The 22,466-nt window shown below is 39.2% G+C and overlaps 1 protein-coding gene across 2 annotated transcripts in view; it reads left to right on the top strand.

Annotated features, from left to right (window-relative positions):
* LOC307185974 (uncharacterized protein) overlaps window positions 1-22,466 on the top strand; it is a 640,401-nt gene that overhangs the window by 489,915 nt on the left and 128,020 nt on the right. The window lies entirely within an intron of this gene.

Raw genomic sequence — 22,466 nt, 5'->3', positions numbered from 1 at the left:
AAACTGCCAGCAACCCCCAGAAGCTAGGAAGAGGCAAGGCAGGATTCTTCCTCTTCAGGGCTTTCAGAGAGAGTATGGCTCTGCTGACACCTTGATTTTAGACTTCCAGCCTCCTGAACTGTGATAGAATACATTTAAGTTGCGTTAAGCAGCCCAGTTTATGATAATTTTTTATGGCAACTCCAGGAAACTAATACAAGTGCCCATCAGAATGATCTGTTACACATCTAAAAATGTACACGCCATGTTCTCATTCTTACTCATCCAGTGAGTAAGCATCTCAAATTCTTACTCGTACATACCTGGCGCTCAAGTATATATGCTTTAGCGCCAAAGCTTATTATAATGCATATTCAAGCTTGCAAGTCACTGGACTCGATGATTTTGAAGTCCTAACTTTAAAATTCAGTGACTTCAAGTCCTAGTGAACTATTCTAAAAGGAAAAAGGTAATGTATTCATGTATAACCTGCTTTGATTATTCATGCAAACACATGAAAGCCATTTGCAATTGTTTGCAGGGATACACATATAAACCTAATTAACTGTTTTGTATGATAGACATTCTAGGTATTGGGTTGTTGACGTTAAATTGCTTGGGAGTTAATACCAGTTTTAAAGATAACTACATTTAAATGTTTAAAAATTTATAATTATCCCAAACAAGAACAGCATATGGGTTTGCTCCTGTAAGTGCTCCACAAAGAATAACTGCCTGTGTGGTGCTGCTTTTTTGATTTGTGTGATAAAGTGGAAAATTATCAGGATCTGGCTCTTCAGTGTTTGCTAAAATAATTAGTGAAAAAATGGAACAGATGCTGGATATAAATAAATTTAATAAACTCAGATATTTAGAGATCTATGAATTCTGGGCACCACTTGTAGAGATATATTTATGATGGCCTCAATGAAACAGTTATTTTGTACTTTTCCAGGTCAGTGCAGTGAGGTGAATCTCTCTTCCAAAAAACACCACGGCAGCATGGAGCCAGAATGTCATAGTTTTTATCTGACAGTAGGAGGGTAAACAAGCTCTGATTCCTATACAGCCAAAGCCCCAGCAGTCATAAGTTACTTCCAGCATAATACTGCTCTTCTTTTTCTGTTCTCTACTGGCAGTACCAAAGCATGGGAAGCAAAATTTCCCTACTAAAAATAGAGATTCTAAAATGTGTTTCTGTGACTTATAAAAGAAGAGGTGACACGAATAGGACCACACAGATTTCAATACACTTGGTGAGGGCTTGGTGAGGAAGGCTGCCACTTCCACTGCATCATCAAACTTACCAAAGAGGAGGGTTAAGCCAATGGCAAGTGCCGTTCTTGGGAAATTGAATTGAGGACCTGCTATCACTGCCACACTCAGAGTACTGATGGTAAAATAAGACGGGCACCACAGAAACGCTGAAATGTACAACAGTGTTTCTAACAACAGATACTTACCAGAGGGCAACTTTGGATTTGTGATGATTTCTGCATATTCAGGCAGAAGGAGCCAGCATGATGCAGAAGATGTGATTCACATGTGGGCTTCAATTAAGGCTGTCAAAGAGCAACAAGGGAACAAAATACAGAGGTAGGAAGGTAATTAGAACTTACTCTTAATATTTCTTAATTGCCAACCCTTATCAGCAGCAGATGGTAAGTGAGCAGGAATTTGGGGGAATAGCCACCTTTTTGACATTACTTCTAATTAAGAAGGCTTTCTCAGTTATCAGAACAAACTTTGAAATCATTGTATTTTTCCCAGGTCAATATTAACTCAGAAGGTATAATGAATTCTGTTCCCCTTCTGTCTATCATTTCTCTAGCTGCTTCCATCTGTTTTAAGGTGAAAAGGTGAACTTTCCAATGATTCTAGTCCAGGTTGCATGCTCAGGGCCCCCAATGACTCATGAGTGTTACTTCTCATTGGATAACTTTTAGAGGATAACTTTTAGGGGAGAGCCGTCTTAACGGCATCATTGATATCTGGGAGAGTGTAAAATGGGCTCTGATAGACCACCATTATGTGACAGCATGGGAATTTGATACAAAACAACAATGAAACAAAACATTGCTACCTAGCACCAAGCTTGAATGCAATACTGTTTTGGAAGAAGAAACCATCCCAGGCCAATACAAGGCCAATGCCTATCAGCTGAAGACATTTGTATACCTCTTCAAAAATGCTATTCTTGGCAGACTCCAGGTTAAGACAATAATTCTGCCTAAAGGCCCTTTTCTTCAACATCTCTGATAGGCATATCTGTTAAATGCCTCTGATACATGCACCTGATACAACATGACCACTTTGACAGCTTCTCTTTGTATAGAACATTTGTCCGGTACTCTATGGCAGTGATTCTCAGTGTGGTCCTCAAACCAATAACATCAGCATCACTTGGGAAGTTATTAATAATGCAGATACTCAGGCTCGTCCCAGATCCACTGAATTAGAAACTCTGGGGGTAAAGCTCAGATCTGTGTTGAAAAGCCTCCAGTGTGTCTGATGGAAACTAAAGTTTGAAGCTGTGATAGGAATAGACACCAGTTACTGGGTGATACCGGCATACCACACTAGATTCAGTGTTAATCATTTAATTGTAAGCATTTTGTCAGTCATCACAATAACCATGTGAATCAAGTTTTATCATTACTCACGTTGTATAGGTCAGGAAGCCAAGGCTTATCAATGTAAAGTAACTTGACCAAGGTTATGGAACTAACAAGTGGGAGATAGATTTCTAAGCACATTCTGACCAGTCTAAAGCTCATACTCTGAACCACTGAAGAATATCCTAGCAGAAATGGGACAGACAGGGACTTCTCCAGTGCTGTGCCAAGATGCACTGCAGGCACAACAGAAAAGTCAACTGTAGGCCCCAAATAGAAGAGGCTACATAAAACTTTTCAGAAAAACAAGGATCTGGGGATCAGTAATTGACCCAATGGTGAGAAAAAAATGACCTCTCTTATGGACATAAAAACTCCTGTATTGTGGAATACAATCACTTTACCCCCATTTAATGCATGATTTAAGGTTATGTTAATAAGTGTTTTCCAAAATTTCAATTGGGAAGCAACTAATCTGAAAGCTAAATAAGTTATAGTTTTGGAAATTGTGACAGATACTCCATTTTCATTCCAGCTAATAACCATAGGAAGGTTATATGTAGTTTAGCTTCATTCAGGACAATCTTTAACACATTGTATTTCAGTGTTAATCATTTAAATAAAAAAAGTTCATGAAAGTATGTAAAAACCAATTCAGTATTTGTTTTTTTGGATTTGTGTCAAGGATATGTTGAGTATATTATTCAGTGCCCCTCTAAGGACCCACATTAAACAAGACTTTTATGACTTTTCCATAAAGATGATTCATGGTGAGTCATTAGTTCTGCAAGACTTTAGTGAGTCTTCCAGAAAACATTGTTCCGCTGTTGAGCAGGTCTACAAATTCTAGATTACACCTCCTTATACGTAGGTCTTCGTTGTACATCCCAGAGCCTTCAGCATACTGACGTGCTTTGTGAATTTCCAAAGAAGTTATCACATGGGTAAAGTTCCCCAATTCATTAAGCCATGGAATCCTTTTTTGGATGATTATTCTGAGAGACGACAGTTCTCTGGAATAAGTGCAAAGATACCTTTTTATAATTAAATACCAAGAGGAATGTCTTCCCTAAGGTATCATTACGCTCCATTTTTGCCCTACATTCGGCAACTTAGTCAAGTCAGATGTTCAGTTGTGCAAAGTGATAGCATAATGTAGAGAAAAAGCATTAACTCCAAAGCCTGTCTACCAGGATTCAAATTCCAGTTCTACCGCTCCTTGGTTGTGTGACTCTTAACAAGTACATAAACTTCCTGTGTCTCAGTTCCCTCAGCTGGAAAATCTTATTATTTTTTTTAATAAGAGTAACCTCTTTGGCCTTTTTGTAAAGGTTAAAATTTGCAAAAGACTTAGAAGAGTAACTGGCATACGATTAAAACTACCTAAGCATTTGTTAACTAGCAACTAAACTAGCTTTCTCATGGTAATATTGTTGCTTCCAGCTCCCGCTTGTCAGCATCTATTACTCTTATTAATTTTAAGGTACCTAAGTCACTTGTGGGTGGCATACTTTTTGGAATTATATAAATCATATAATGGCATGTTTCAAAATGAAGCAGATGGAATTAAAAAAAACAAGCTTTCAAAATAAACCTGATTAGCCAGTGTTTCTAAGAACAGTTCAGGGAAATAAATGCTATGTCAGTTTATTGCAAATATAGTTAATGAGGACTTTCCAGAGGATTTCATTGGTCATTGGTAGGGGCCAGCTTTGTGACACTGCTCCAAACTTAGTATCATCTAACTCCTTTTGCTCTGACCTTAGTGAATTTCACAAGAAAACTTTCCTACTGGGATAAGTAGCTATTGTGGGAACTATTCTATTCCTCTTAAAATTATTTTAGTTTATCTTTTGTTCTTTTCTGATTTGGGGTGGTGTCCTTTAATTTACCAGGGTTTGGACACCTTGAGCGAACTGATAGAAGTGTGCTTTTACACTGACAAAGGTAAGAAGTAGAAAAAGTTGCAGAGGAAGCTGAAACAGAAGCAGTGCCTGTGACTGGGACACATGGTCTTGCTTAGACTAGCAAGTCAGCTCTGCTTTCATTCCAAGGGCTACAGGGGGCTGTGCTGTCAGAGGGCTGTGCTCCACAAGTAGATCTGGTGATGAAGGCATGTTATTTGAAGAAATGGAGAAAAAGTGTTTGCAATCTGACAAGAGTACAGTTGTGAGACAATAATTAAATCAAGATGGAGACTAGGTTTGGAACCTGCCAGTGTTAATGAAGATTTATTCACTAGTGACATTTGACCAGATCTACTGGGTGGATTCTTAGATTTCATTAGTTAAAGACATAAAGCGGTCTGTCTGATTAAAAAGGGGAAAAACAGTAGGGAGTATCGATAAATTATTATAGCTCAATTAGGTGCAGACAGTTTAGTGAGTGTTTATTACTAGTACGAAGGAAGATTTTCCAATTAGATTAAAAGGTTTTGAAAACAACAGTTATAGTTACAGTGATTTAGACCCGTTGTTAGAATAATGCATTGTGAGACACTTTATTAAAAGTAAACTGATAACTTTGTAGTGTTCATTGTCTATCAGTAGAACCCCTGCTATGAGGTACAGTTTCCCTCACAAGATCAATGAGAGGCCTGGGCTAATTTCTTCTTGCTCTGAAAATTGATAAGAATATAAAGGTCACTGCTGAAAAGACCAGCATGATTTATTCAGGTTAATCATCAAGAAAGTGACATTGCATAAATCATTGGGAATTTACCTTGCCAGACTGGGCCCTTCAGGCAGGTTTCACTGTCAAAAGCTGGACCAAAGAAAGACAAAAAGAAGCGGAGGATTTGTTCAGACAAAGCCTTTGGCTCACTGAGCTGCCACCATAAGCTATTGTAAAACCTGGAAATGGCAAGAAATCAAAGGGAAGTTACAGAGACACCTCTGTAATAGTGACCACTTGAATTTATTACAATACTTTGGTGGGATGAAGCTCTAAGACGCAGGTAGCTCATGTGTCTCTTTGTCTTGAAATATCCATGCGACTTCCAGGAGTGCTGGAAATGCCCTCCACTTTGCTGCAGGTCTTGGAGTGGGCATTTCATTGGCCACAAACTATCGATTTCTCACTACAGGTGATTAAATATGAAAAGAGGGAAACAAAAGCAAAGAAATGATAGCTGAGTTTCTGGATTCTGCAGATGCAAGCAATACTAATGCATGCTACACGTAGATATCGTGATATATATTACCAAAATTTTGCTTAAAGAATGAGATGGTTTTTCCCCTTAAAACTCTTGCTCTTTAAAAAGTAGTTTAGAAATAAGCAGTATCCCTTTTTTATTTCCTTACTGAAAAATACACTGAATTTGTCTTTCTGATAAATTTGCCCCCTTGTGGTTCTATTCTTTGTCAGTTTTTCTAACTTTGACTTTCCTAACTGAAATTTTGAAGCCAGAAGCAGCAGAGGATAGAATAAGACAACAAACTAAAATTCCATCTGTTGTGACATTTAGTATTAATTTTCCTAAGAAACTGCTTAGTGAATCAATTTCATATTAGCGTTAAAAAATTAAAATCTTAGTTCACATGATAGCATACACTTATATTTCCCTTGATTCTGGAATCCAGCTGCCTTTTTTGCATACCTGAACTGCTTTTCCTTGCTGCATGTGTGTGCCATTGGACGAGTTTTGTTTTGTTTTAATTGAAGTACCGTTGGTTTGCTATATTGTGTTTCCGGTGTACAGTAAAGTGGTTGAGTTTATATAGATATATATATAAACTGAATATATATATATATATTCTTATTCAGATTCTTTTCCATTATAGGTTATTACAAACACAGTAGGAACTTGTTGTTTATTTTATATATAGTACTTTGTATCTGCTAATCCCAAGCTCCTAATTTATAGCCCCCTTTCCCCTTTAGTAAGCGTAAGTTTGTTTTCTTTGTCTGAGTCTGTTTCTGTTTTATAAATAAGGTCTTTTGTATCATTTTTTAGATTCCACATATAAGTGATAATATATGATATTTGTCTTTCTCTGACTTACTTCACTTAGTATGATAATCTCTAGGTCCATCCATGTTGCTGCAAATGGCATTATTTCGTTCATTTTTATGGCTGAGTTATATTCCATTGTATGTATGTGTGTGCGTGTGTGTGTATATATATATATATATATATATATATATACCACATCTTCTTTATTCAGTCATCTGTTGATGGACACTTAGCTTGCTTCCACGTCTTAGCTATTGTAAATAGTGCTGCTATGAATATTGGGGTGCATGTATCTTTTCAAATTACGGTTTTCTCCAGATATATGCCCAGGAGTGGGATTGCTGGAATCCATGGTAAGCTCTATTTTTACTTTGTAAAGGAACCTCCATACTGTTCTCCCTACTGGCTATACCAATTTACATTCCCACCAACAGTGTAGGAGGGTTCCCTTTTCTCCACACCCTCTCCAGCATTTATTATTTGTAGACATCTTGATGATGGCCATTTTGACCAGTGTGAGGTGATACCTCATTGTAATTTTAATTTGAATTTCTCTAATAATTAGTGATGTTGAACATCTTTTCACGTGCCTCTGGGCTATCTGTAAGTCTTCTTTGGAGAAATGTCTATTAAGCCTTTTTGTCCATTTTTTGATTGGATTGTTTCTTTTTTTGTTCAGTTGTACAAACTGTACATATATTTTGGAAATTAAGCCCTTGTTGGTCACCTCATTTGCAAATATTTTCTCCCATTCTGTAGGTTGTCTTCATGTTTTGTTTATAGTTTCCTTTGCTGTGCAAAAGCTTATAAGCTTGATTAGGTCCCATCTGTTTGTTTTCCTTTTATTTCTTTTGCCTTAGGAGACTGACCTAAGAAAACATTGCTATGATTTGTCAGAGAACGTTTTGTCTATGTTTTCTTCTAGGAGTTCTATGGTGTCGTGTCTTATATTTAAGTCTTTAAGGTATTTTGAGGGGTTTTTTCTGTGTATGGTGTGAGAAAGTATTCTAACTTAACTGATGTACATGCAGCTGTCCAGCTTTCCCAACACCACTTGCTAAAGAGACTTTTTTTTTTAAACTAGAAGAAACATAAAATATTGTTTATTAAGAAATAGCTGGACATTTTTGAAGTTGCTTCAAAAACTCTAAACACAGATGGAGTTCAATATGTACACATACATTTCCTTCTAACTACCAGCCAGTTAATTATATGATTGATGTATGTAAGGGAAGAAAAGAAAATATCCCTCTGTCACTTTTCATATATTAATACTGAATAGAACTTAAGGAAGACTCGTGACATCACTGCTTCTTCTTTCCTACCTCCACTAAGTCCACTTATCAAAATGTAAAAGTTTTGTTATTATTTTTTAAAAGAGAGTAGACATGATTCATGATTCTTATATTCTTTTGAAATAATATTACTCCTGTAATGACCTTATATTTTTCCACATTACCCATTATTCAATTAAAAACATAGAGGTTCGGGCTTCCCTGGTGGCGCAGTGGTTGGGAGTCCGCCTGCCGATGCAGGGGACGCGGGTTCGTGCCCCGGTCCGGGAGGATCCCACGTGCCGCGGAGGGGCTGGGCCCGTGAGCCATGGCCGCTGGGCCTGCACGTCCGGAGCCTGTACTCCGCAGCGGGAGAGGCCACAGTGGTGAGAGGCCCGTGTACCGCAAAACGAAACAAAACAAAACAAAAAAAAACATAGAGGCTCAAAACGTTAGTATATTGTCAACCTTGGCTTTTTGTTCTTTTTTTTTTAATGGTGAATGAAGCATTTGGCATGAGTAGCTCTTATAAGTGATGGCTAAATACAGGTCAGCTTTCTTATTTATTTTTTTTTCAAATTCAAAAAATGAACAGTGTATTTCACTTCTAGATCAAGAAACAAAACATTGCCAGGAACACAAAAGTTCCTCTCATGTTTCTTTTCCAGACACAACTCCCTCAAAGGTACCCACTGTCCCTGATTTTTTTTTTATTCAAACAGAAAGTCAGAAAAATTATAATCATCCTCATCAGTTCACTCAGTCCCATGTAATTAATTTCTTTTTAATCTTGATCTTTTGTTAGCACTATTATGAATTCATCAGTTTTCTATTCCAGTTCTGAAAATGCTTATTCATTCAGTTCAGCAGTATAGTCAGTTACCAGAAACCTGTATTTGTCACAGACTTTTCCATGAATTGCTTGAAGACGAAACCCTTTTATAGGAACATTTTTGCAAAAGCATCAGAGTTCACCCAGAACTGTCTGTAAATAAACAAAGACTTAAAAATAACCATGGTTAAAGATTTGATGAAAGTTCATAATAATGCAATTGACAAGGAAATTTAGTTATTTCTGAGATATACATTTTAAAGTAATAACTAGAATTATGACTTATAACGTTATACCAGAACATATAAGATTTTTAGGAATTTCATGTAATGTCTGAAACATTTATATTAACATATTTCCATACAAATAACCCAAAGAAAGTTGAGTATTAGTTGTTTTTTTGTTTTTTTATACAGCAGGTACTTATTAGTCATCAGTTTTATACACATCAGAGTATACATGTCAATCGCAATCGCCCAATTCAGCACACCACCATCCCCACCACACCGCGGTTTCCCCCCCTTGGTGTCCATACGTTTGTTCTCTACATCTGTGTCTCAACTTCTGCCCTGCAAACCGATTCATCTGTAGCATTTTTCTAGGTTCCACATACGTGCGTTAATATATGATATTTGTGTTTCTCTTTCTGACTTACTTCACTCTGCATGACAGTCTCTAGATCCATCCACGTCTCAACAAATGACTCAATTTTGTTCCTTTTTACGGCTAAGTAATATTCCATTGTATATATGTACCACTTCTACTTTATCCATTTGTCTGTCAATGGGCATTTAGGTTGCCTCCATGACCTGGCTATTGTAAATAGAGCTGCAATGAACACTGGGGTGCATGTGTCTTTTTGAACTATGGTTTTCTCTGGGTATATGCCCAGTAGTGGGATTGCTGGATCGTATGGTAATTCTATTTTTAGTTTTTTAAGGAACCTCCATACTGTTCTCCATAGTGGCTGTATCAATTTACATACCCACCAACAGTGCAAGAGGGTTCCCTTTTCTCCACACCCTCTCCAGCATTTGTTGTTTGTAGATTTTCTGATGAAGCCCATTCTAACTGGTGTGAGGGGATACCTCATTGAAGTTTTGATTTGCATTTCTCTAATAGTTAATAAAGTGGAGCAGCCTTTCATGTGCTTCTTGGCCATCTGTATGTCTTCTTTGTTCTTCTTTCTCTAATTGCTTCAGGTGCAAGGTTAGGTTGTTTATTCGAGATGTTTCCTGTTTCTTAAGGTAGGATTGTATTGCTATGAACTTCCCTCTTAGAACTGCTTTTGCTGCATCCCATAGATTTTGAGTCGTCGTATCTCCATTGTCATTTGTTTCTAAGTATTTTTTGATTTCCTCTTTGATTTCTTCAGTGATCACTTCGTTATTAAGTAGTGTATTGTTTACCCTCCATGTGTTTGTATTTTTTACAGATCTTTTCCTGTAATTGATCTCTAGTCTCATAGCGTTGTGGTCAGAAAAGATACTTGATACGATTTCAATTTTCTTAAATTTACCAAGGCTTGATTTGTGACCCAAGATATGATCTATCCTGGAGAATGTTCCATGAGCACTTGAGAAAAATGTGTATTCTGTTGTTTTTGGATGGAATGTGCTATAAATATCAATTAAGTCCATCTTGTTTAATGTATCATTTAAAGCTTGTGTTTCCTTATTTATTTTCATTTTGGATGATCTGTCCATTGGTGAAAGTGGGGTGTTAAAGTCCCCTACTATGAATGTGTTACTGTCGATTTCCCCTTTTATGGCTGTTAGTATTTGCCTTATGTATTGAGGTGCTCCTATGTTGGGTGCATAAATATTTTCAATTGTTATATCTTCTTCTTGGATCGATCCCTTGATCATTATGTAGTGTCCTTCTTTGTCTCTTCTAATAGTCTTTATTTTGAAGTCTATTTTGTCTGATATGAGAATTGCTACTTCAGCTTTCTTTTGGTTTCCATTTGCATGAAATACCTTTTTCCATCCCCTTACTTTCAGTCTGTGTGTCTCTAGGTCTGAAGTGGGTCTCTTGTAGACAGCAAATATATGCGTCTTGTTTTTGTATCCATTCAGCCAATCTTTGTCTTTCAGTGGGAGCATTTAGTCCATTTACATTTAAGGTAATTATCGATATGTATGTACCCATTCCCATTTTCTTAATTGTTTTGGGTTCGTTTTTGTAGGTCTTTTCCTTCTCTTGTGTTTCTTGCCTAGAGAAGTTCCTTTAGCAGTTGTTGTAGAGCTGGTTTGGTGGTGCTGAACTCTCTCAGCTTTTGCTTGTCTGTAAAGGTTTTAATTTCTCCATCAAATCTGAATGAGATCCTTGCTGGGTAGAGTAATCTTGGTTGCAGGTTTTTCTCCTTCAACACTTTCAATATGTCCTGCCACTCCCTTCTGGCTTGCAGAGTTTCTGCTGAAAGATCAGCTGTTAACCTTATGGGGATTCCCTTGTGTGTTATTTGTTGTTTTTCCCTTGCTGCTTTTAATATGCTTTCTTTGTATTTAATTTTTGACAGTTTGATTAATATGTGTCTTGGCGTATTTCTCCTTGGATTTATCCTGTATGGGACTCTCTGTGCTTCCTGGACTTGATTAACTATTTCCTTTCCCATATTAGGGAAGTTTTCAACTATAATCTCTTCAAATATTTTCTCAGTCCCTTTCTTTTTCTCTTCTTCTTCTGGAACCCCTATAATTCGAATGTTGGTGCATTTAATGTTGTCCCAGAGGTCTCTGAGCCTGTCCTCAGTTCTTTTCATTCGTTTTTCTTTATTCTGCTCTGCATTAGTTATTTCCACTATTTTAACTTCCAGGTCACGTATCCGTTCTTCTGCCTCAGTTATTCTGCTATTGATCCCATCTAGAGTATTTTTCATTTCATTTATTGTGTTGTTCATCATTGTTTGTTTCATCTTTAGTTCTTCTAGGTCCTTGTTAACTGTTTCTTGCATTTTGTCTATTCTATTTCCAAGATTTTGGATCATCTTTACTCTCATTATTCTGAATTCTTTTTCAGGTAGGCTGCCTATTTCCTCTTCATTTGTTAGGTCTGGTGCATTTTTATCTTGCTCCTTCATCTGCTGTGTGTTTTTCTGTCTTCTCATTTTGCTTATCTTACTGTGTTTGGGGTCTCCTTTTTGCAGGCTGAAGGTTCGTAGTTCCTGTTGTTTTTAGTGTCTGTCCCCAGTGGCTAAGGTTGGTTCTGTGGGTTGTGTAGGCTTCCTGGTGGAGGGTACTAGTGCCTGTGTTCTGGTGGATGAGGCTGGATCTTGTCTTTCTGGTGGGCAAGTCCACGTCTGGTGGTGTGTTTTGGGGTGTCTGTAGACTTATTATGATTTTGGGCAGCCTCTCTGCTAATGGGTGGGGTTGTGTTCCTGTCTTGCTAGTTGTTTGGCATAGGATGTCCAGCACTGTAGCTTGCTGGTCGTTGAGTGAAGCTGGGTGCTGGCGTTGAGATGGAGATCTCTGGGAGATTTTCACCATTTGATATTATGTGCAGCTGGGAGGCCTCTTGTGGACCAGTGTCCTGAAGTTGGCTCTCCCACCTCAGAGGCACAGCACTAACTCCTGGCTGCAGCACCAAGAGCCTTTCATCCACACGGTTTCTTAATTTGGGATGATTCGTTGTCTATTCATGTATTCCACAGATGCAGGGTACGTCAAGTTGATTGTGGAGCTTTAATCCGCTGCTTCTGAGGCTGCTGGGAGAGATTTCCCTTTCTCTTCTTTGTTCTCACAGCTCCCAGGGGCTCAGCTTTGGATTTGGCCCCGCCTGTGCGTGTAGGTCGCCGGAGGGCATCTGTTCTTTGCTCAGACAGGACGGGGTTAAAGGAGCCACTGATTCGGAGGCTCTGGCTCACTCAGGCCGGGGGTGGGGGTGTGGGGGGGGAGGGAGGGGCACGGAGTGGGGGGGGAGGGAGGGGCACGGAGTGCGGGGCGGGCCTGCATGGCAGAGGCCGGCATGATGTTGCAGCAGCCTGAGGCGCGCCATGCGTTCTCCCGGGGGAGTTGTCCCTGGATCCCGGGACCCTGGCAGTGGCGGGCTGCACAGGTTCCCCGGAAGGGAGGTGTGGATAGTGACCTGTGTTCGCACACAGGCTTCTTGGCGGTGGCAGCAGCGGCCTTAGCGTCTCATGTCTGTCTCTGGGGTCGGCACTTTTAGCCACGGCTCACGCCCGTCTCTGGAGCTCCTTTAAGCAGCTTTCTTAATCCCCTCTCCTCGCACACCAGGCAATAAAGAGGGAAGAAAAAGTCTCTTGCCTCTTCGGCAGGTGCAGACTTTTACCCGGACTCCCTCCCGGCTAGCCGCGGTGCACTGCAGGCTGTCTTCACAGTGCCAACCTCAGTCCACTCCCGGCGCTCCAACTGAAGCCGGAGTCTCAGCTCCCAGCCCTGCCTGCCCCGGAGGGTGAGCAGACAAGCCTCTCGGCTGGTGAGTGCCGGTCGGCCCTGATCCTCTGCGCTGGAGTCTCTCCGCTTTGCCCTCTGCACCCCTGTTGCTGTGCTCTCCTCCGCGGCTCCAAAGCTCTCCCACTCTGCCACCCGCAGTCTCTGCCAGCAAAGGGGCTTCCTAGTGTGTGGACACTTTTCCTCCTTCACAGCTCCCTCCCGCTGGTGCAGGACCCGTCCCTATCCTTTTGTCTCTGTTTATTTTTTTCATTTGCCCTAACCAGGTACGTGGGGGGTTTCTTGCCTTTTGGGAGGTCTGAGGTCTTCTGCCAGCGTTCAGTAGATGCTCTGTAGGAGTTGTTCCACGTGTAGATGTATTTCTGGTGTATCTGTGGGGAGGAAGGTGATCTCCGCGTCTTACTCTTCCACCATCTTCCCGGAAGTCTCCTTCAACAAGTCTTAAAATCTTGTCAGTATCATACCATTATGGTTTATTCTAATATGTATTCGGAAGAAGAAGGCGTAGCAGGGTGAGAACCCAAGGCGGCTTGGCAAGTAGTTTCTGTATGTCTTCTTTGGAGAAATGTCTATTTAGGTTTTCTGCCCATTTTTGGATTGGGTTGTTTGTTTCTTTCATATTGAGCTGTGTGAGCTGTTTATATATTTTGGAGATGAATCCTTTGTCCGTTTATTCGTTTGCAAATATTTTCTCCCATCTGAGGGTTGTCTTTTCGTCTTGTTTATGGTTTCCTTTGCTGTGCAAAAGCTTTTAAGGTTCATTAGGTCCCATTTGTTTATTTTTCATTTTATTTCCATTACTCTAGAAGGTGGATCAAAAAAGATCTTGCTGTGATTTATGTCAAAGAGTGTTCTTCCTATGTTTTCCTCTAAGAGTTTTATAGTGTCCAGTCTTCCATTTAGGTCTCTAATCCATTTTGTGTTTATTTTTGTGTATGGTGTTAGGCAGTGTTCTAATTTCATTCTTTTACATGTAGCTGTCCAGTTTTCCCAGCACCACTTATTGAAGAGACTGTCTTTCCTCCATTGTATATCCTTGCCTCCTTTGTCATAGCTTAGTTGACCATAGGTGTGTGGGTTTATCTCTGGGCTTTCTATCTTGTTCCATTGACCTATGTTTCTGTTTTTGTGCCAGTACCATGTTGTCTTGATTACTATAGCTTTGCAGTATAGTCTGAAGTCAGGGAGTCTGATTCCTCCAGCTCCGTTTCTTTCCCTCAAGACTGCTTTGGCTATTCAGGGTCTTTTGTGTCTCCATACAAATTTTTTTTTTCTTTTTCTTTTTTTTTTTTTGCAGTACGCGGGCATCTCACTGTTGTGGCCTCTCCCGCTGTGGAGCACAGGCTCCAGATGTGCAGGCTCAGTGGCCAGGGCTCACGGGTCCAGCTGCTCCGCAGCATATGGGATCTTCCCTGGGCCGAGGCACAAATCTGCGTCCCCTGCATCGGCAGGCAGACTCTCAACCACTGCACCACCAGGGAAGCCCTCCATACAAATTTTAAGATGATTTGTTCTAGTTCCGTAAAAAATGCCATTGGTAATTTGATACGGATTGCATTGAATCTGTAGATTGCTTTGTGTAGTATAGTCATTTTCACAATATTGATTCTTCCAATCCAAGAACACGGTATATCTCTCCATCTGTGTGTATCATCTTTATTGTCTTTCATCAGTGTCTTATAGTTTTCTGCATACAAGTCTTTTGTCTCCCTAGGTAGGTTTATTCCTAGGTATTTTATTCTTTTTGTTGCAATGGTAAATGAGAGTGTTTCCATAATTTCTCTTTCAGATTTTTCGTCATTAGTGTATAAGAATGCAAGAGATCTATGTGCATTAATTTTGTATCCTGCAAATTTACCAAATTCATTGATTAGCTCTAGTAGTTTTCTGGTGGCATTTTTAGGATTCTCTATGTATAGCATCATGTCATCTGCAAACAGTGACAGTTTTATGTCTTCTTTTCCAATTTGTATTCCTATTCTTTCTTTTTATTCTCTGATTGCCGTGGCTAGGACTTCCAAAACTATGTTGAATAAAAGTGGTGAGAGTGGACATCCTTGTCTCGTTCCTGATCTTAGAGGAAATGCTTTCAGTTTTTCACCATTAAGAATGATGTTGGCTGTGGGTTTGTCATATATGGCCTTTATTATGTTGAGGTAGGTTCCCTCTATGCATACTTTCTGGAGAGTTTTTAATCATAAATGGGTGTTGAATTTTGTCAAAAGCTAGTTCTGCATCTATTGAGATGATCATATGGTTTTTATTCTTCAATTGGTTAATATGGTGTATCACATTGATTGATTTGCATATATTGAAGAATCCTTGCATCCCTGGGATAAATCGCACTTGATCATGGTGTATGATCCATTTAATGTGTTGTTGGATTCTGTTTTCTAGTATTTTGCTGAGGATTTTTGCATCTATATTCATCAGTGATATTGGCCTGTAATTTTCTTTTTTTGTAGTATCTTTGTCTGGTTTTGGTATAAGGGTGATGGTGGCCGATAGAATGAGTTTGGGAGTGTTCCTTCCTCTGCAATTTTATGGAAGAGTTTGAGAAGGAAGGGTGTTAGCTCTTCTCTAAATGTTTGATAGAATTCACCTGTGAAGCCATCTGTTCCTGGACTTTTGTTTGTTGGAAGATTTTTAATCACAGTTTCAGTTTGATTACTTTTAATTGGTCTGTTCATATTTTCTATTTCTTTTTGGTTCAGTCTTGGAAGTTTATACCATTTTAATAATTTGTCCATTTCTTCCACGTTGTCTATTTTGTTGGCATAGAGTTGCTTGTAGTAGTCTGTTAGCATGCTTTGTATTTCTGCGGTGTCTGTTGTAACTTCTCCTTTTTCATTTCTATTTTTATTGATTTGAGTCCTCTCCCTCTTTTTCTTGATGAGTCTGGCTAATGGTTTATCAATTTTGTTTATCTTCTCAAAGAACCAGCTTTTAGTTTTATTGATCTTTGCTATTGTTTTCTTTGTTTCTATTTTATTTATTTTTGCTCTGATCTTTATGATTTCTTTCCTTCTGCTAACTTTGGGTTTTGTTTGTTCTTCTTTCTCTAGTTCCTTTAGGTGTAAGGTTAGATTGTTTATGTGAGATTTTTCTTGTTTCTTGAGGTAGGCTTGTATAGCTATAAACTTCCCACTTAGAACAGCTTTTGCTGCATCCCATAGGTTTTGGATCATCGTGTTTTCATTGTCATTTGTCTCTAGGTATTTTTTGATTTCCTCTTTGATTTCTTCAGTGTTCTCTTGGTTATTTAGTAACGTATTGTTTTGTCTCCATGTGTTTGTGTTTCTTACGGTTTTTCCCTGTAGTTCATTTCTAATCTCATAGTGTTGTGGTCAGAAAAGATGCTTGATATGATTTCAATTTTCTTAAATTTACTGAGGCTTGATTTGTGACCCAAGATGTCATCTAACCTGGAGAATGTTCCATGCGCACTTGAGAAGAAAGTGTAATGTGCTGTTTTTGGATGGAATGTCCTATAAATATCAGTTAAATCTATCTGGTCTATTGTGTCATTTAAAGCTCTGTTTCCTTATTTATTTTCTTTTTGGATGATCTGTCCATTGGTATAAGTGAGGTGTTAAAGTCCCCCACTATGGTTCTGTTACTGTCGATTTTCTTGTTTATAGCTGTTAGCAGTTGTCTTATGTATTGAGGTACTCCTATGTTGGGTGCATATATATTTATAATTGTTATCTCTTCTTCTTGGATTGATCCCTTGATCATTATGTAGTGTCTTCCTTGTCTCTTGTAACATTTTGTATTTTAAAGTGCATTTTATCTGATATGAGTATAGCTACTCCAGCTCTTTTGATTTCCATTTGCATGGAATATCTTTACCATCCCCTCACTTTCAGTGTGTATGTGTCCCTAGGTCTGAAGTGGGTCTCTTGTAGACAGCATATATATGGATCTTATTTTTGTATCTATTCAGCAAGCCTGTGTCTTTTGGTTGGATCATTTAATCCATTCATGTTTAAGGTAATTATCGAGTTGTATGTTCCTATTACCATTTTCTTAATCGTTTTGGGCTTGTTTTTGTAGGTCTTTTTCTTCTCTTATGTTTCCCACTTAGAGAAGTTCCTTTAGCATTTGTTGTAGAGCTGGTTTGGTGATGCTGCATTCTTTTAGCTTTTGCCTGTCTGTAAAGCTTTTGATTTCTCCTTCCAATCTGAATGAGATCCTTGTCTGGTAGAGTAATCTGGGTTATAGGTTCTTCCCTTTCATCACTTTAAGTATATCATGCCACTCCCTTCAGGCTTGTAGAGTTTCTGCTGAGAAATCAGCTGTTAACCTTATGGGAGTTCCCTTATATGTTATTTTTCATTTTTCCCTTGCTGCTTTCAATAATTTTTCTTTGTCTTTAATTTTTGCCAATTTGATTACTATGTGTCTTGGTGTGTTTCTCCTTGGGTTTATCCTGTATGGGACTCGCTGTGCTTCCTGGACTTGGGTGGCTATTTCCTTTCCCATGTTAGGGAAGTTTTTGACTATAATCTCTTCAAATATTTTCTCTGGTCCTTTCTCTCTCTCTTCTCCTTCTGGGACCCCTATAATGTGAATGTTGTTGCATTTAATGTTGTCCCAGAGGTCTCTTAGGCTGTCTTAATTTCTTTTCATTCTTTTTTCTTTATTCTTTTCCACAGGAGTGAATTACACCATTCTGTCTTCCAGGTCTCTTATCCATTCTTCTGCCTCAGTTATTCTGCTATTGATTCCTTCTAGTGTAGTTTTCATTTCAGTTATTTTATTGTTCATGTCTGTTTGTTCTTTAATTCTTCTAGGTCTTTGTTAAACATTTCTTGCATCTTCTCGATCTTTGCCTCCGTTCTTTTTCTGAGGTCCTGGATCATCTTCACTATCATTATTCTGAATTCTTTTTCTGGAAAGTTGCCCATCTCCACTTCATTTAGTTGTTTTTCTTGGGTTTTATCTTGTTCCTTCATCTGGTACATAGCCCTCTGCCTTTTCATCTTGTCTCTCTTTCTGTGAATGTGGTTTTTGTTCCACAGGCTGCAGGATTGTAGCTCTTCTTGCTTCTGCTGTCTGCCCTCTGATGGATGAGGCTATCTAAGAGGCTTGTGTAAGTTTCCTGATGGGAGGGACTGGTGATAGGTAGAGCTGACTGTTGCTCTGGTTGGCAGAGCTCAGTAAAACTTTAATCCACCTGACTGTTGAGGGGTGGAGCTGGGTTCCCTCCCTGTTGGTTGTTTGGCCTGAGACAACCCACCAGTGGAGCCTACCTGAGCTCTTTGGTGGGGCTAATGACAGACTCTGGGATGGCTCACACCAAGGAGTACTTCCCAGAACTTCTGCCAGTGTCCTTGTCCCCAAGGTGAGCCACAACCACCCCCTGCCTCTGCAGGAGACCCTCCAACACTAGCAGGTATGTCTGGTTCAGTCTCCCCTGGGGTCACTGCTTCCCCTGGGTCCCGATGCGCACACTACTTTGTGTGTACCCTCCAAGAGTGGAGTCTGTGTTTTCCCCAGTCCTGTCAAGTCCTGCAATCAATTCCCACTGGGCTTCAAAGTCTGATTCTCTAGGAATTCCTCCTCCTGTTGCTGGACCCCCAGATTGGGAAGCCTGACGTGGGGCTCAGAACCTTCACTCCAGTGGGTGGACTTCTGTGGCCTAAGTGTTCTCCTGTCTATGAGTCACCCACCCAGCAGTTATGGGATTTGATTTTACTGTGATTGCACCCCTCCTACCATCTCATTGTGGCTTCTCCTTTGTCTTTGGATGTGGGGTATCTTTTTTGGTGAGTTCCAGTGTCTTCCGGTCAATGATTGTCCAGCAGCTAGTTGTGATTCTGGTGTTCTCGCAAGAAAGAGTGAGAGCACGTCCTTCTACTCTGCCATCTTGGTCCCTCTCCGAGACTTTTCTCCATTGTATGTTCTTGTTTCCTTTGTTGAAGATTAATTGACCGTAGGTGTGTGGGTTTATTTCTGGGCTCTTATTATTTTCCATTGATCCATATGTCTGTTTTTGTGCCATTACCATGCTGTTTTGATTACTGAGGTTTGTAGTATTGTCTGAAGTCTGGGAAGCTTATACCACCAGGTTTGTTCTATTCCTCAGGATTGCTTTGGCAATTCTGGGTATTTTGTGGTTCCATATAACTGTTATGATTACTTGTTCTAGTTTTGGTAGAAATGTCATGGGTAACTTGATAGCGATCACATTAAATCTGTAGATTGCTTTGGGTAGTATGGCCATTTTAACAATATTAATTCTTCTAATCCAACAGCATGGGATATCTTTCCATTTCTTGACTCATCTTCTGTTTCCTTTTTCAATGTTTTATAGTTCTTAGCATATAAGTCTTATCCTCCTTGGTTCCTAAGTATTTTATTGTTTTATTGATATGATTTTAAAAGTGATTTTACTTTCTCTTTCTGATATTTCATTGTTAGTGTAAACAAATCCAACAGATTCCTGTATGTGAATCTTGTATCCTGCTACTTTGCTAAATTCATATATCAGTTCTAGTAGATTTTGTGTGGAGTCTTTCAGGTCTAGTGAATGTTCTTGAGAGAAAAGATGCAACACTCTTCTAATCTGGCCCACATACTCAGAAGTTCAGAGGTTAGAGTAATCTCAAATAAGTCATGAATATACTGCCTGAGGAATCAGCAACCTTCAAGGGATCATTCTGGGTAACCAAATGCAGTAAGTGTCACTTTGTATTAGCTAAACAGTGGTTTTAGGCAGACAGAAATCAGTGATCAGTAAACCATATCAGTTAAACTAAACAGCCTGCACTGTTTATATATGAATAAAAGAAAGAAGGGGAAGAGCCATGAATAGAAGCCAGCTGAAGATTGGGAGTCAAAGACCCTGACTAGAGATTGGGGGGAAAACAAAACAAACAAACAAAAAAATAGCCATTATTTTTTTTCAGGGTGGTGATTTTTATCTTTTTTTAGAAAATACTTTTTTTCTTTTGTGGTACGTGGGCCTCTCACTGCGTGGCCTCTCCCATTGCAGAGCACAGGCTCCAGACGCACAGGCTCAGCGGCCTAGCCATGAGCCTAGCCGTGAGCCTAGCTGCTCCGCAGCATGTGGGATCCTCCCGGACTGGGGCACGAACCCATGTCCCCTGCGTCAGCAGGCAGACTCTCAACCACTGCACCACCAGGGAAGCCCGAAAATACTTTTTTAATTTTTAATTTAAAATTTGTTTTTAACTTTTTATTTTATATTGGAGTATAACCAATTAACAATGTTGTAGTAGTTTCAGGTGCACAAGCAAAGAAACTCAGCCATACATATACATGTATCCATTCTCCCCCAAACTCTCTTCCCGTCCAGGCTGCCACATGACATTGAACAGTGTTCCCTGTGCTATAGAGTAGGTCCTTGTTGGTTATCCGTTTAAAATATAGCAGTGTGTACATGTCCATCCCAAACTCCCTAACTCTTCCTTCCCCCCATTCTTCCCACTTGGTAACCATAAGTTTGTTCTCCAAGTCTGTGAGTCTGTTTCTGTTTTGTAAATAAGTTCATTTTTATCATTTCTTTTTAGATTCTGCATATGAGGGATATCATACAATCTTTCTATTTCTCTGTCTGACTTACTTCATTCAGTATGACAATCTCTAGGTCCATGCATGTTGCTGCAAATGGCATTATTTCATTCTTTTTAATAGCTAATATTCCATTGAATATATATACCACATCTCCTTCATCCATTTCTCTGTCAGTGGAGTTTTAGGTTGCCTCCATGTCTTGGCTATTGTAAACAGTGCTGCAATGAACATTGGGGTGCCTGTATCCTTTCAGACTGTTTTTCTCCAGATACATGCCCAGGAGTGGGATTGCTGGATCATATGGTAGCTCTATTTATAGTTTTAACCTCCATACTGTTCTCCATAGGGCTTATAGCAATTTACATTCCCACCAACAGTGTAGGAAGTTTCCCTTTTCTCCACACCTTCTCCAGCATTTATTATTTATAGACATTTTGATGATGGCCGTTCTGACTGAGGTGATACCTCATTGTAGTTTTGATTTGCATTTCCCTAATGATTAGTGATGTTGAGCATCCTTTCATGTGTTTCTTGGCAATCTGTATATCTTCTTTGGAGGAATCTTCTTCCTTCTTTGGAGGAAGACCTATTTAGGTCTTCTGCCCATTTTTTGATTGGGTTGTTTGCTTTGATGATATTAAGCCTCATGAGCTGGTTGTAAATTTTGGAGACTAATCCCTTTTTGGTCACATCATTTGCAAATATTTTCTCCTAATCTGTGGGCTGTGTTTTTGTTTTGTTCATGGTTTACTTTGCTGTGCAAAAGCTTTTCAGTTTAATTAGGTCCCATTTGTTTATTTTTTTACTAGCATTATTCTGGGAGACAGATTGAAAAAGATATTGCTGAGATTTTTGTCAGAGAGTGTTCAGCCTATATTTTCCTCTAGGACTTTTACAGTGTCTGGTCTCACCTTTAGGTCTTTAATCCATTTTGAACTTATTTTGTGTATGGTATTAAATAATGCTCTATTTTTGTTAACATGTAGCTGTCCAGTTTTCCCGGCACCATTTGTTGAAGAGACTGCCTTTCCACCATTGTGTAGTCTTGCCTATTTTGTTCCAGATTAATGACCATAGGTGCCTGGGTTTATTTCTTCATTCTCTATCCTGTTCCATTGATCTATATTTCTATTTTTGTGCCAGTACCATACTGATTTGATGACTACAGCTTTGTAATATAGACTGAAGCCTGGGAGCCTGATTCCCCCAGCTCCATTTTCCTTTCTCAAGGTTGCTTTGGTTATTCGGGGTCCTTTGTGTCTCCATACAAATTTTAAGATTTTTTGTTCTAGTTCTGTGAAAACTGTCATTGGTTATTTGATAGGGATTTCATTGAATCTGTAGATTGCCTTGGGTAGTATAGTCATTTTGACAATATTGATTCTTCCAGTTCAAGAACATAGTATACCTTTCCATCTCTTTGTGTCGTCTTCGATTTCTTTCATCAGTGTCTTATAGTTTTCTGAGTACAGGTCTTTTGCCTCCTTAGGTAGGTTTATTCCTAGGTATTTTTTTCTTTTTGGTGCAGTGGTAAATGGGTCACTTCTTGAATTTCTCTTTCTGATCTTTCATTGTTAGTGTATAGAAATGAAACAGATTTCTGTGTATTAATTTTGTATCCTGCAACCAAATTCCAAATTTGGTTACCAAATTCATTGAGCTCTAGTAGTTTTCTGTTAGTGTGTTTTAAGATTTTCTGTGTATAGTATCATGCCATCTGCAAACAGTGACAGTTTAACTTCTCCTTTTCCAATTTGGATTCCTTTTATTTCTTCTCAGGTGCCATAGCTAGGACTTCCAAAACTGTGTTGAATCAAAGTGGCAAGAGTGGACATCCTTGTCTTGTTCCTGATCTTA

This window comes from Stenella coeruleoalba (genome assembly GCF_951394435.1).
Source record: "Stenella coeruleoalba genome assembly, chromosome: 4".
Taxonomy (NCBI): domain Eukaryota; kingdom Metazoa; phylum Chordata; class Mammalia; order Artiodactyla; family Delphinidae; genus Stenella; species Stenella coeruleoalba.
This window is presented reverse-complemented; position numbering and strand designations above follow the sequence as displayed.